The sequence below is a fragment of the Tiliqua scincoides genome, chromosome 3 (genome assembly GCF_035046505.1).
Source record: "Tiliqua scincoides isolate rTilSci1 chromosome 3, rTilSci1.hap2, whole genome shotgun sequence".
Classification (NCBI taxonomy): domain Eukaryota; kingdom Metazoa; phylum Chordata; class Lepidosauria; order Squamata; family Scincidae; genus Tiliqua; species Tiliqua scincoides.
Window position 1 is genome coordinate 215454008 of NC_089823.1, and position 16413 is coordinate 215470420.

General features: G+C 44.3%; 2 pseudogenes; both read left to right on the forward strand.

The window, feature by feature from the left end:
• The first annotated feature begins 316 nt into the window (after positions 1–316).
• Positions 317–425, forward strand: LOC136647167 (5S ribosomal RNA; annotated as a pseudogene).
• An 11146-nt stretch (positions 426–11571) lies between these two features.
• LOC136646274 (5S ribosomal RNA) lies at positions 11572–11689 on the forward strand (annotated as a pseudogene).
• Positions 11690–16413: the final 4724 nt, after the last annotated feature.

The following is a 16413-nucleotide window of genomic DNA, read 5'->3' on the forward strand; positions in this document are numbered from 1 at the left end:
GCGTGAAAGTAAGTCCCACTGAGGGCAATGGTATGTTCTTCTGAAAAGTCACGCATAAGTTCAGGCTGCCGTGTGATCTTTTCTGCAATCAGAAATGTTCTTCATTAGTGCAGAGTTTATAAACTGACCTCCAGCAATTACTGTTCGCATGTCTCACTTTATACACAATTACGCTAACAAGATCAGAGCTTTTCATTCTGCACTTGTGGTCTCTAAAATACAGTGCACATTGCAACCATGCCAGTATCAGCATGTGTGTATTTTCCTGCAGAGTACATTCCTATGATAAGCCCAGTGGCATAGCTAGAGGGGGGGTGTCTATGGCCATACTACCCTGAATGCGCCTGATCTCTGAAGCTAAGCAGGGTCAGGCCTGGTTAGTACCTGGATGGGAGACCTCCTGGGAATACTGGGTGCTGTAGGCTAGAGGGGGTGCAAAGAGCTAAGTTTTGCTGGAAGCTCTACCTCCTGCATGCACGCTGTGCTGAGTCTCCCTGCAAAACTTAGCGCTTTGCACCTCCTCTAGCTATGCCACTGCATAAGCCATTTCATGCATTTCCTACAAGCCATTACACTGTCTCTACCCATCCCTTACCTTAAGAACCTAAGAACATAAGAACAGCCCCACTGGATCAGGCCATAGGCCCATCTAGTCCAGCTTCCTGTATCTCACAGCAGCCCACCAAATGCCCCAGGGAGCACACCAGATACAAGAGACCTATCCTGGTGTCCTCCCTTGCATCTGGCCTTCTGACATAGCCCATTTCTAAAATCAGGAGATTGCGCATACACATCATGGCTTGTACCCCGTAATGGATTTTTCCTCCAGAAAGCAGGTCCTTAGCAGGTCCTTTTCCTCTTTAGCAGGTCGATTAGCATATACCAGTGTTTCTCAAACCGTGGGTCAGAACCCACTAGGTTGGTCATGAGCCAATTTCAGGTGGGTCCTCATTCATTTCAATATTTTATTTTTAATATATTAAAAATATTACCATGGTATATGACTGCATTTGGGGAAATGTTACAGACCTGTACTTTTAACAAGCTACTATGTATATACTTTAACAATGATAGTCAATGGGACTTACTCCTGGGTAAGTGTGGGTAGGATTGCAGCCTAGGATTCCTGAAAATTTTCCTGCTTGATGATGTCACTTCCGGTCATGACATCACTTCCGGTGGGACCTGACACATTCTCATTCTGAAAAGTGGGTCCCAGTGCTAAATGTGTGAGAACCACTGGCATACATGATACCATTACATTCCAATATTGCTCCATTCCATACATTATCCACACTATTACACAAATGATTTTTAAAATGCTCTTCCAGGTTGTTTTTTTAAACAGGAGGAGGAGGGCAGGAGGTCTGGTCTAGAGGGTAGAGCCTCCATCTGCCTGAAGATAACATCCACAAGGTCACCAGTTTGAGGCCACCGGCACTGTGTGACCTTGAAGCAGCTGACAAGCTGAAGCCGAGCTATTCCATCTGCTCTGAGCGTGGGAGGATGGAGGCCAGAATGTGAAACCAGATCAGAATGAAACACCTTGAATGTAGTGGTTCTTGAAAGAAAGAACCTTCTTTCAAATTGTAAAAATCCCTATTTAATAAGGGATTTAAATAAAGCCTGCCTATGTAAACCGCCTTGAATAAAGTCTTGAATAAAGACCAAGAAAGGCGGTATATAAATACCTGTTGTTGTTGTTGTTGTTGTTGTTGTTGTTGTTGTTGTTGTTGTTATTATTATTATTATTATTATTATTATTATTATTAAAAAAATACTTATGTTCATGCCTGCTAGCAAGTTACCCACCAAAAAACTTTGCTTTCCTTTTTTAGGCAAGTTCTTAAATCATTGAGCAAGACTACTTGTGGTGTCAATGTAAGTGCATTGCCTGCAGTCTCTCTGATAACTTTTACTTATCTCTTCAACAAATGTGCATACATTTTACATTGTCATCAGATATGAAAAAAGCAACACGTGCTTAGTTTGGCAGCTTGAGAATCAGCCTGAGGTAAAAGTAGACATTTCATAATCCTTGCCAGAGATGGCTAGAGCAAGAGTTTAAGTTCCTGTCCCAATTAGCTCTCTTCCTACCAATTTATCCAAAGCCTTAACCAACAGGTCAGCCCTACAGCTAGTTCCACTGTGTCAGATTGCAATCCTAAACAAACTTGCAGTCCAAACCAATGCATGTCTACTCAGTCCCATTATAGTTAATTGTGCTTATTCCCAGGAAAATGTGGATAAGTTATGATTTCAGCCTTAGTAGGGAGGAAGCCCCTTTGGATAAAGCAGGACTAGGATGTGCCCAGGGTTGTGTTGCCTGTTTTCATAGGATTCTCTTTGGCCACCGTAAAGAAGCACACAATTTGTAAATCTTCCCATTTGCTTTTGTTAAACAGCATAATTCTCTCATATTTAGTGCTTACACCAACTACAGTGTTCAGAGACTATTCTTTTCAATCACAGTGAGAACCTGCATTGGGGGGGGCATGGTATATTACTATCTCCTTTACATGATCCTTCTAGATAACTTTCCTTTTGTCCCATATCTAACCTGTGAAGTTTTTCCTGCACTTAATACGTACTGGAATTTTTCTTCATCAATAATCTTGCAAGTTCCACCTCTGTTCCAAGGGAGAAGGGTGTCAGCTCAAGGACAAGTCTTCTCTGTAGTGGCACCACAACTATGGAATTCCCTTCTAGGGGAATGGAGAACTACTCCCTCCCTTATGACTTTTCGGCAAGGGCTCAAAAGATACCTGTTTTGTCTGGCATTTGGTTGCTGTATGAATATTTGCCCTCAGCACCTCTGAAATACCCCAGTGGCTTGACTGACTCTCGACTAGGGAGTCAGTCAAGCCACTGTATTTCCGAGGCACAGAGAACAGATATTCATTCAGCAACCAAATTTGCTCCCCCAATAGCTCAATAAGAATAGTTGTCTTATTTTGTGTTTCACTGTTTTATTTTTAAAACTAATGTCTTTAATACGCGTACTTTGTTTGATATTTTTCTTTTTGCCTGTTGTGTGACTTGTACTTTTGTAGTGGAGCTTTGTAAGCTGCCTTGGGCATTTGCTTCGGCATGGGAAAGGCAGGATATAAATCCCTCAAATACATAAATAAAATAAGTGACAAGTCTCCTTCTAATCTAAGACTTAGAAGAAGTCTAAGGGCCCATCCTATCCAACTTTCCAGCACCAGTGCAGTCACAATGCAGCCCCAAGGTAAGATGACATACATTCTCTTATCTTGAGGAAGCCTCTGTGATTGCCTCCCCACCAAAGGATGCAGTGGACGCCCAATTGGCAGTGCTGCACCGGCACTGGAAAATTGGATAGGATTGGGCCCTAAGGGTGCAATCCTACAACACCATGGTAAGACCTTTCCAGCACCAGGGTAAGGCCAATGCAGTTCCAAGATAAGGGAACAAACATTCCCTTACCTTGAGGAGGCCTCTGTGACTGCCACCCAACTGCAGGATGCAGCACATGCCACATTGGCACAGCTGTGTCAGAGTGGGGAAGTTGGTTAGGATTTGGGCCCAGGTTTCTTAGACCAGTTTAATTGTTCCTTAAGAATAAAAATTCAGATACAAAAAAAGGAGAGCGAACAAACAGCAACACACACTATAGAAGTCTGTCTTTGTTACTGTGTCCACCCCAAAGTTGTAAGAGCCTGAATGGGAATGACCAGAGAACAGAGAAGAGGCAGGAATGGGCAGGCACATTGGATGGAAAATGGCAGTAATAGCCTTTGTGATTCTGGCTGGAGGCAAGTCAAAACTGGTTTGAGAGAGCTGGGGGGGGGAGCAGCGCTGTTCGTGGGGTATACACTCATTCCAATTTTGCCTCTGAGAAACAGATTCCGCACATTTGCAAACTGTCTTGAAAACCTCCAATACCTTGTTAACCAGAACTGGGACAAAAGAAATATGTGCATACAATATGCATAGCAGCACTGCCTCTTTCAAATGATTTTCAGCTCTCAAACAACTATTGTGCATCTCCAGCCCTCTGTTATCTTCAAGGAGCCTCAAGAAACAGGACAATGGCTGGATTACCTTCTCGAGAGTAGGACTACATTCTATGAAGTTCAGCTTTGCCTGTCAATCTCCCCAAGTTCAGTAGCCCTGACAAACTTCTAAGATTGCTTGCAAGGCTCACTCCTTCTAGACATTTTAATGATGCCTCATTTAGATAAAGTGCTTGGGAGGAAGCTCTGGGCACAAAAAAGGAGCCACCTATAATTGCTCATTAGCAATGTTAGTTCACCAGTCTGCTTGTCTCTCTTGCTGAACATTTAATTCAGACATCAATTAGCTCCTCTGCACCGAGTATTTCATCTGCAGTAGAAAATGAGTGAAGTTAATTCCCTTACACGCCATCTCTTTGCAAAGATGGACTCCTTAGGTTCCTGACCCCTTTCCCCTCTTTTCTCTTTCTCAAGCAACTGCTAACTGGCTAATTTCCTCTAAGATTCCCCTAGCCATGGACAACCTTCTTTCCGGCCACCAAATCTGAATCAGAAAATATTCGTGCTGAAATTATGGAAAAAACATATTCATTACATCAATAATTCTCCATGCTCAGCATCACTGAATGCTTTTACATTTGGCAAAACTTGAAGATTTTGAAAATGAAACTTTAGTTTTAAATGCTAAAGCCAGGTTTTGAAAGTGGCGTTTGTTTGCCTTAAAAGGAAGTACCAAAATTCAGCAGACTTCTCCTACTGCCTTAGAAACTGGATGTCCAAACGGGTGTTGTGAGCAAGACTCACAAGAGTCTAAAAAGCTCTAGATGAATCACTGTAAGTATAATGGTTAGAACAGTGGTTCCCAAATGTACCTGGATCATGTTGCCCCTCCAGCAGCTTCTTCCCGGCTCAGCCAAGCACCACCATTTTGGATCTCACAAAATCTCATGAGATCCAAGACGGTGGCACCCAAGGGTCTGGTAGGAGGGGCCACTGAGGACATCCCACAGCACCCCTGAGAGTGTGCCACATCGCACAGGCAGTGGCATTAAAACATCTTGGGAGTAAAACTCCCAAGATTAGTTTTTGCGGGGGTGGGGAAATTGGCAGTGATACAATCCCCAAGATTACACCGTAGCAGGGAAGGGGGGCTTTCTTTAAACCTTATTTACCTGCTGTCAGGGTCCGGGGTTGGGGAAAGCCCCCCAGAGCCCTCTGCAGGGCTCCCTGTGGCTTACGGAAAGTGAAAGTAACTATCGCAACCCACCTTTGCAATCGCAAAACTGGAAGTGGGTCGCGATTGTTACTTTCATTTACTACAAGCCACAAGTGCCCTGCAAAGGACTCTGCAGGGCTCTTCGCACCCCCAGACTCCAGCAGCAGGTGGGTTCAGTTTAAAGAAATTCCCCCTCCTTCCCTGCAGCAGCGCAATCCTGGGGATCCCATTTCTGCTTTCCCTCGCTCCCATCCCTTAAAAGGAAAGGGGCAGTGGTTCTCAGGTTGATAGGTCACAACCCATCAGTTTGAGGACCACTGCCCTAAGGTGTTGCAACACACACTTTGGAAATCCCTGGATTAGAGAGTCAGACTAGAATTGGGGCACGTCTTGTGTTCAAATCCTTGTGCAGCCATGAAACAAACTAGGGCCTCAATCCTATTGTGGCCTTTTGCTGCTAGAATTAGCAGCAAATGATGGTAGCAAATGCACACACCAGATCCTATCCCCCAGCCCGACCACACATTTAATCTCCTTGGACTCATGCCAGCTATATAGCGATGGGCTACCAGGAGGCCTACACCAAGTAAAAAATACTTATCTCTGGCAGGCCTCCTGATCAGTCCTCTCCCACTACTGGATATGGTGACACTCCACCAGTGCACTTGCATTAGTGCCAATGGTGAGAGATAGGATTGAGCAGTGGGTGACCTTGAATCGATGACAATGTCTCAGCACAATCTATCTTGCAGTGTTGTTGTGAGGAAAAAGGGGAAACCATGGGTGCCTCTCTGTGTGGAAACAGGGGCACAACCCTTGCATTCTGCCCACTCCTTCCCAATTTCCTACTGCCAATCTCCTTTCCCTGTTGGTTAACTTCCCAGAAGCAAAGAGGAATTCTTAACAATACTGACAAAAGAAAAATCCTGATGAGTCGGGCCAAAGACCCATCTAGTTCAGCATCCTGAGGTGCAGTGGTTGCCTCTGCAAAGCCCACTTGCAGGAGATGGGGACAGGCTCTTCTCTCACATTTGTTCCCCTTAATATTGAGATAGTGCTTTTTGAATGTGCAAAGTACTAGACCTGAGACCAGAAAAGTCTTCCAGCTTTCCTACCCTGCCCTCCACCATCCTTCTGCCTGTCACTTAACAGTCGTGGGGGTGGTGATGGGGAAGGGAGTAGCAGCATCACCAAGGAAGGAGGGAGGCTTTTTCCTTTGGACTGGAACATGCCAAGAGGAAAGCAACTGCACTGCCACAGTACCAAGACAAGGGAGCTTTTTTCTTCCTCTCCCTTTCCTGGGGATGATGTGGGGGGCAAACAACTCATATTTGAATTACGGGAAGGCTAGAGGAATGATCCCTTGCCATTTCTGACAGCCTCTTTAGCAGTGGCATAACTACAGGGGGTGGCAGAGTGGTAAGTACTGAAGGCACCACAAAGTGCCATGTAAGCAGCCCCTCCCACTGGAGTGGATCTGGGGGGAGTATCGGTGTGTGGTTCCCCCAAACTATTGCGCCAGTGAGGAAGGGCGCCCAACAGAATGGGAAGCAAAGTTGGGCACTAGGGGAATACCCACTGAGCAGAGCATCAGCGGCAAGATTGTGCCCAGCCAACACTGTGGCTGCCCCAAGGTCTTGCGAGACCCCAGACAGGCCATGTGCTTGGAAAGGGGGGGGGCTCTCCAGTGGCAGACCTCACCTGCCCCATGCTCCAGGGCAAAGGTTCATGATGTCGCCCCCTGCGAGATGCCACCGCCCTGTGCGCAAATTCATCTCCCCCACTTACCTGGAGCACACGGAGCCTCGCACAACTCCAGGATGTGTCAGAGAAGGCTCCTGGAGCTTCCCCAATGTTTTAAACTGTGCTTCTGACAAACCGGAAGCACAGTTTCAGACAGCGTTGGGCGCCTTGGAGAGGCTTCCATGTGGTCCTAGAGGCACGCGAAGCTCTGAGCCCGGGGCATTTGCCCCTTTGATTTAAAGGCAGATTTAAAGGCAGGTCCACCACTGGGGCTCCCAAAACCTGTGGCTGGGCTCATAAGGAGCAGAGCTGCTGAGGAGAGACATTGCTTATTTGAGAGCTCCAAGGAGGTGCTTCATTGGCCTTCCATGGCCCCCCCAAACACAAACACTGGGTCTGCCCCCACCTGCCACTCACTGCCGGACCCATTCCAGACAGTAACAGCACTACTGTTTTTTAAAAGTTTATGGGGGGAGATTAATGATTTGGCTAAAATTGCAGTCAGGTCAGGGGTACAGTTTGTGGATTTCAAGAATCCCCTTATAATCTCTCCTCATAATTGAACCATTGGAAAGAACAAGAATTTGCACAAATAACTCAGAGTTCAAAGCTCCTTTTCTCCATGCCATTCCATGGATTTACTTTTTTTTCTTTTGACTTGCTTTAATAATAATAATAATAATAATAATAATAATAATAATAATAATAATAATAATAATAAAACTCTGACAGGAGATTGTAGTACGAGGACAGGTCTCCTACATTTTTGTGGACCTCTTCCTTGCGAAATAATAAGTACCTGTGGTGTTCCATCCTATGCATATTTACTCAGTGGTAAATCCTATTAAGTTCAATAGGATTTATTGCCAAGTAAGATTGCATAGCACTGCAGCTTCAGTCTAGTTTCTTCTGCTTCTTTAATCACATATTTACATTTTCAAATGTAAATGTTACATGAGCAAAAGGGAGGATAGAGCCAAGATGACTACCTCCTCCGTGGCATGTCAGTCTGAAAGCTCTGATGATTTAATGGTGAATATTATTGAACCGCATTTAAATGACCTCCATTTAAATTCTTTCCTGGCAATAGCAGGTATTGCTACAGCCTTGGCATAGCTCAGTAAACAGCTTCTGAAGGCACATCAGCCAAGGCTGTGCTACTAGTCGTTGTCCCCCCCCCTCTCCCCAGTTCTGATGCAATCATTTTGTTTTCTGGGTTTCTTGCATTTTTGGCCAAACTTCCCCCGGAATTCAAAGGAGGAACATGAGATTCCTCTTTTAATTACTGCTGTGCAAAACTAATAATAGAACCTCATCCTTGTGGTCTTTTGATAGAACCCACAACTTACTGTTTCAGTGTTTGTGAGAAAATGAAGAGCCCGGTCCTATTCCCTTCCAGCCCAGAGCATGTAGCACCACTGACAGAGTGTGCGCTGCATGCTGTGGGCCAGCAGGAGAACAGACAGCCCAGAAGAGGTAAAGAACATTATCTCCCCATAGGCCACTTGGTCTCCAAATGGTCTCCTCAGAGCTACACCAGCCCTTTATCTGAGGAGAATCTGAGGGCAAGTCCAGGCCAGGAAGTTGGTACAGGATCCCGCATGCACTAGTGCCACCATGTTCCACCTCTTCCTTCTCCCAAATTCTCCTGGCCTAGCCCACTCTCTGCCCCAGTCCACCTATGATCCTCACCTGAACCACCACTGACCTACTGGCAACAGTAAATTGACCCTTCTTGACCCATCCTGGAGCATGTCTCTATACCTTGTTTTGGTGATGAAACTGAAAGTAATAATGTCATGTGGGCAGGATGACCAGATACAATGGAGGACAGAGTGCCTATACCTTTAACCGTTATATAGAGGAGGGAGTTTTGACAGGTGCAGTTTTTTAACTGCTTCCATGTTGAGCTGCACTTGTCAAAATTTCTCCTCACCTGAACCTAAATATAATGGTTAAAGGTATAGGCACTCTGTCCTCCACTGTATCTGGTCACCCTCCATTGTATTGGGGGTTGTATATGTCCCATCTATCTCTTGAGTAGGGAGTGAAATTCCCCTGCATTAGAGTTTCATGATCTCTTTTGTTCTCTGTTTGGATCTCAAACCCATGATTCCTCTCCATTTCCCTTTCACTGTGTAACTGGTGAAACAGTGAGCCACAGTACATTTCCTAAGGATTGACTGTCCTTATATGCCGAGGCTTAGTTTATCCCATGGTATTACATGGCAGGCAGGGACAATGGGCAGATCAGCATGACACCTGTGGTACCTACAACTCGGTTCTTATATTCCATGCAGGAGTATCTGAGCAAAATGTGTTTCCAGGGATACTTCCTGCTTTTCCAGTTGACTCAGCCAAGAACAGTAGCAGCTGCTATAGATGTACTCTACAACTTGACTACTAAGCATGGCCAACTGCTTTTTCCACACCCCCACCCCATTGCTATAACTGGTGGAGGGGGGGGGTAGTGCCACAGGTGTTTGTTTGTTTTTTACAGGGATATCTCAGAGCTAACCCAAACATTCTGACACACAGGCACATGCAATTTTCCTCTACAGTTCTCATGGAAGAGGTTGTTTGTTTGAAAGAAACTCCGTCAGCAGTGTAACAAGCAGGGGGTGGGGAAGTTCACCCTGGGTGACACATCCTGGGTTGCCCGAGCCCCCACTGAATGGAGGCCCATGTTGCCTTTGGTGGCGGATGGGCACTCCCACCCCAGGCTCTGAAAGGCTGCAAATGGCGGCCCGGGAAGCAATTTGGCAGTGCATGTGATCACATCATCATGTCAATTGCTGGACCACTTTTGGATGCCACATGTCACTTCTGGTGAGTAAGGGGTGTGTTGTGCAGCACAGGGGATGACATCCAACCCAGGTGGCAGTGGAACTGACAATGGCACTGCCCATTTTTCCACCAAGGAAAAGCTAACACAAGCAAGAAAGCTGGGTCAGAAACCTTCTCCTTCCCGTGCTAGGAAGGAAATGTTATGCAAGGAAATGTTGATGTACTTTAAAGTAAATAATCCTCACCACCTAATTCAGAGGTGGTATCATCCTCAAAGGACTATGTCCCTGTGTCCCCAATGAATGTTTTCATCCAATTTGATTACAGTGAAATCTGAATACCCCTACTATTGCTTTGAAAAAAAGGAAGAGCTGCATAGCTAGGAAAGGAAAAAAAGAAAGTGACTTTCAGAATCGTTACCTTTTTGAAATGGTCTTGGCTAGGACAACAAAGGCTGAGTGACAAATGCTAAAGGATCTGTGGCATATGCAGTTAGAACAGTATGACTGTCAGTAACCTTTCCAAAATCATCGGCACAGTTGGAGCTTGGTGTCCCAATTTCATGTGCATTGTGTTCAGCTAGTTATTTGGTTGCCGTCATCCTCCGTGACACAGCCTAGCGGGTAATTGGACCATGAGTGACAGGAACAGCAAGGGCTGCAAGAAGTTGATTGCGATGCAGCCAAATGATGGAAGGAAAAAGACCCCCCAATTGTCTGTACTAAGAGATCAAAAGCCGCGTTAACACAGGCAACATTTTGTACTGTGGGCCAAAAATAATGGGAGAAGCCGGTAGTTGGAGATTAATCTTGGTGCCGGTTCAAAGCGTAGTCCCAAAAAGCAAATGCCAGTGTACTCAAAGAAAAAGAAATTTGCATAAAGTGTGGAAAATGACAAGAGAGGCAGACGGAATGGAGTGAAGATGTTGTATGATTGCTATGGCACTTTCGGGGGGGGGGAGCGTATTGAAGGGTTGCTTTGGTTTGTTTGTTCACTGCAGCCCATTTGAAGTTCATGGGAGGCAGGGACAGGCAATCGGTGCAGCAATACCAATATATGAACAGAGGCAATCTGGACTGACTTCTATCTTGCCCCCAGCCTGTGAGAGAAACCCTACTGGTATATGCAAGAAGAGATAAGTGTCTGAAGACTTTCCAATTGTTTTTCGATTTAAAGGAGAACTGCTGCCTCGTAATGATAAAACAAGGAAAGGAGTTTTGTGTCCTGTAGTATTGTGTCCAGTTCTGGTCGTCACATCTCAAAAAGGACATAATGGAAATGAAAAAGGTGCAAAAAAGAGCGACTAAGATGATTACTGGGCTGAGGCACTTTCCTTATGAGGAAAGCCTACGGCGTTTGGGCCTCTTCAGCCTAGAAAAGAGACGCCTGAGGGAGGCCATGATTGAAAGATACAAAATTATGCATGGGAAGGATAAAGTAGATCTAGAGATGCTCTTTACACTCTCACATAACACCAGAACCAGGGGACATCCACTAAAATTGAGTGTTGGGAGGGTTAGGACAGACAAAAGAAAAGATTTCTTTACTCAGCATGTGGTTGGTCTGTGGAACTCCTTGCCGCAGGATGTGGTGATGGCATCTGGCCTGGATGCCTTTAAAAGGGGATTGGACAAGTTTCTGGAGGAAAAATCCATTATGGGTTACAAGCCATGATATGTATGTGCAACCTCCTGATTTTAGAAATGGGCTATGTCAGAATGCCAATGCAAGGGAGGGCACCAGGATGAGGTCTCTTGTTATCAGGTGTGTTCCCTGGGGCATTTGGTGGGGCTGCTGTGAGATACAGGAAGCTGGACTAGATGGGCCTATGGCCTGATCCAGTGGGGCTGTTCTTGTGTTACCCTGCACATGCCCGATCTCGTCTGATCTTGGAAGCTAAGCAGGGTCAGGCCTGGTTAGTACTTGGATGGGAGACCGCCTGGGAATACCGGTGCTGTAGGCTTATACTATAGTCTTTCGAGACTGAAGGTTGCCAACCATGAGAGAACACCATTTGGCAAAGAGGCTTATATAATAAGTGCATTTGCTGGAAATGTTGATGCTTTGTTCCTGAATCCTAGGCCAAGTACACTGATAGTTCTGCACAAAAGCTCTACATTTGTCATTTAATGATACTATAGTAGAAGATGAACCATGCAATCCTATGCATGCTACTCAGAAGTAAATCTCATGGGTGTTCAATGGGACTTACTCCCAGGTAAGTGTGTATAGGATTGCAGCTTTAAGGAATTTCTTACCAATCATTTTTTTCCTCAATTTGGCAAGCAGGCAAGGGTGAAATCATAATTTTTGTTTTTGTTTTAATCATAATTTTGATTTTGTTTTGCAAAATAAATCATAATTTGCATAATCATAATCATAATTTTTGTTTTGCAGCCATAACTTTGTGTGAGTTCATTGCTCCAGACTTATATCACAGCTCAGTCCTAGCCATGCTACTCAGAAGTAAATCCTATGGAGTTCAATGGGCTCTTTAAGTAAATATGTAGTTCATATGTAGTAAATATGTAGTTCATATGTAGTATGAACATATGTAGTTCATATGTAGAACATATGTAGTTCATATGTAGTAAATATGTAGTTAAGTAAACTATGGAGTTCAATGGGCTCTAATCAAAGGTAAATATGTAGGATTACTGCCTTAGGTAATAAGGTCACTTATATGAACAGGTTTTTAGCACAAGTTGGTTGTTAATGTATCATTGGAACTAACTCTTGAGATAGTGGTGCTTGCCCCTCTCTCTTGTGAACCCTTTTGCACTAAATGCCTTGAGTGCCAATGCACTTTTTAAAATTTCCTAGCAGTTGGAATGTTCATAAACATCCCATAGCACCTTGGTGTATGAGCCAATACTAGGGACATCTCATTTCAGTATGCTAAAACCAAAGATTCCACAGCCAACAGTGATGATTTAAAAACTGCAACCTGTATTTATATCACAGGTGCTTTTTTTAAAAAAAAAAAAACACACCAAAAAAACAAAAATCAAGTTTATCTGATTATAAGTGTATTAGTCAAAATTACGTATGATTTGGGGTTTAATCTATACAGTTTGTGCTTTAATATGGCAATGGTTTTTCTGCAACCCTAAGCATCAAAATGATTATGCAAAGCTGGTTTTCACTTCCCAAATAGACATATAGATTCATTAGCCTTTCTGTTGTGCTGTCAAGCTTTCATTTTCTCTCACAAGGCAAACCCATCTGTTTCAATGTTGATGTAATAATTAAGAGCATGGTCTGTATTTGTTTTCACCCCTTTCACAAAAGGGTCACTTTAGAAAGATCTATTTTAAGATTTGCCCACAAAGTAGCGTAATTAACACATCTGCTGATTTACTGGTTTCGAGATTAACATTGCCTTGTACATTAAAAAAAGAAAAGAAAAGAGTGGATTTAGCAAGATGATATTTAAACTGATGATATCATTGAATTTACTTAGAATTGCAGCCCAATACTAAAGACGACTTGCGCCAATGCAGGCCTCCTGTGCTGGCTCCTGAGTGTCACAAATGTGCCATCAAGCATGTCTGCGCCAATTCGGGAGTCAGGTGGTTGGCATGGAGGTGCGGGCCAGCTCACCCAGTCTGAATCAGTCCCTGCACTGACCAAGGGAGGGAGGTTTGCGCCAGGTGGTGCAGGGGATGGGAGAGGGTGGTGGGAAAAGGGTTTGGGAGTGGGCATGTCTGGATGTGGAAGAACAGACTGGGGGAGGGCAGACCAGGGCCTAGAGGGGGGTAGAATCAGGGTTAGCAGCATACGCTGTATCATAACCCCACTCCCGTGCTTAACAGCCTTACATGGGCTGCTTAGATTTGCACCAGCTAAATAGCTGGTGCAGATCAAAGTAGCCCCACAGGGCAGGCTAGGGTTCGATATGGGTTAAGGGGAATAATATTTCCTTACCATGTGGTGAGGAGAGCAGCCTCCCAACCTGTGCTGCATACAGCACAGGCCACTGCATCCTGGCTATACTGGCACAGGTTAGGATCGCGCCCTTAATGTGTTGATTTCTGGTTCTATAACCAAACCAGGAGGTTATAGGTTTACCTGCTTACAGGAGGGAAGTGCTCAAGAGTGCAAGCTTTGAGGATATTTACATGGAAGCAGGTTGCACTGAAATCAGTGGGACTTACATCTGAGTACATGCAGTCAAATTGTGAATCGAATATGGGACGTGAAGAAATCCAATATCCCCATGCAGGGACCCTCATGTAAGGACCACTGAGCACATGAGCCCTTCACTGAACTTCTTCCAATCCAGTGTGTCAAGCCAAGCTTAGCCAAGCATCTGGTTCCTCTCCAAGATGCCTTCCCAGCCTGCACTCCAGCTCCAGGAGCACTGGAGCTTTGCCTCAGCTGCCAACTTAAAACAGTGGTGGCTCACAAGAGCAGAAAACTGCTGACCAGAAGAAGGAGCAAGAGCAGCAGGACTTGGATCAGATTCTCTGAGGGAGAATGGGAGGTGTCTGGTAATAATAATAATAATAATAATAATAATATACAGTATTTATATACCGCCTTTCTTGGTCTTTATTCAAGACTTTATTCAAGGCGGTTTACACAGGCAGGCTTATTAAATCCACGCAGGGATTTTTACAAATTGAAAGAAGGTTCTCTCTTTCAAGAACCACCACATTCAAGATGTTACGCTCCGATCTGGTTTAACATTCTGGCCTCCATCCTCCCACTCTCCGAGCAGATGGAACAGCTCAGCTGCAGCTTGCCAGCTGCTTCAAGGTCGCACGGTGCCGGTGGCCTCGAACTGCCGACCTTGTGGATGTTAATCTTCAGGCAAATGGAGGCTCTACCCTCTAGACCAGACCTCCTGTCTGGTACCACCAAGCTGTGCTCAAGCTCTTGTGTGTTAAAACATTTTGTGCCTCTGGCTGCCAGATCACTTACCTACACCCAGTGGCGTAGCTAATGAACATGTAGCCTGGTGCAGAGCTCAAAATGATGCCCTGGAAGTGATGTCACAAGCAGAAGTGACATCATACCCGGGCTTTTTAAACAGTCCAAATTGGGGGGAAACCTGCCTCCTCCCTCCAGCAGTTCACCACCCACATGATCTGCTACCTCTCCCCAGTCAGTGGCATAGCTAAAGCATCTATATGCTACCTGGGACCAAAGAAGATTTTGTAGCCCTCCCCACAACAAAATCAAATTTATTATTATTATTAACTGTATTTATATACCGCTTTTCAACTAAAAGTTCACAAAGCGGTTTACAGAGAAAAATCAAATAAATAATGGCTCCCTGTCCCAAAAGGGCTCACAATCTAAAAAGATGCAAAAAGAACACCAGCAGACAGCCACTAGAAAAGACACTGCTGGGGTGAGGTGGGCCAGTTACTCTCCCCCTGCTAAAAAGAGGAACACCCACTTGAAAGAGTGTCTCTTACCCAATTAGCAGGCGTTAATTTAATTAAGTAAATAAATAAAAAGTGTGTCCCTTATTGATTAGAGATACTGTGCTGGGGTGAACAGGGGCAGATATTCTCCCCATGCTAAATATAATGACCACTTGAAAAAGTGCCTCTTTACCAGTTAGCAGGAGTAGCTGTGTTATGATACATGGAAGTGAGAGCTGACTCATATTAACATCTTACTTGTTCCAAGCTGTATTATAACAACATCTCATTGACTCTCAGAACAATCAGTCTCATGGGTCAGTTTTGAGTTTTAAAAAATCTACTTTTTGTTCCATAAGGCAGTTGCATTTTCATTTTCTGGTTAATTGGCCATAACCTTTGATATAATACAGCTATTCTAATGTGGTTTGTGTCATTGCATTCTGCATTAAATTACCTTTCCAATGATATATAACATGATGGTATTATTCGTACACACCAATTTTTTTCACAGTTTTGGCCACTAATGTCAAGCTCAGCTTGCCCCTAAAGCTTGTTGCCCAGTGTGACTGCCACCCCCTGCACCCCCTTAGCTACACCACTGCCTATACCAATGGAACAAAGAAAGGAAGCAGCAGCCACTGTCACAGTTGCTTGCTTACTTCCTTGCCTTTTTCTTCTGGGTTGCTGTGAGGATTGGGGCCAGGCTAGAGAGGACTGGTGCTATTCCTGTTTGCTGCTTAGTAAGTACAAAATGTATGCTTGGAGATCCTCTGCAGACAGATGTTAAGCACAGTCTAGCACGAATGCCTGTTGCACGAGCCCTATTGAAAAAAACAAAATATGACATTCTTATATTTGATGGATGACAAGCAAACTCTCTCCCAAACATCTATCTGCTATAAAATAAGCAACTCCATAAATGGCATATTTCTCCTAATTGGACAAAAGATAAATTATGTTAGAAAAGTCAACACCATCATTGCAATCAGAGAAATGATTAAACTACTTTCAAGAAGCCCAAGGGAGCGAAACATAAGTTCGTGCAGTTTACCCCATTTGCTTCCATAAACATCTCATCTGAATTTCTGAGCAACTGCTGCAAATTAAGCAGCTCTGTGACACATTTCTCTTGATTGGGCAAGAACACTAAACTATTCAAAATAAGTCATCTGCATTTGGCATCCTGCTTTGTAATTTCTCAGTTCTTTCTAGGAATGGCATATATGACAGAGTATAATGCATGACGATATACTTTTCCAACTGAGCAAATTGTGCTGATACATAAATGTTGTTTTGTTGGGATGATATT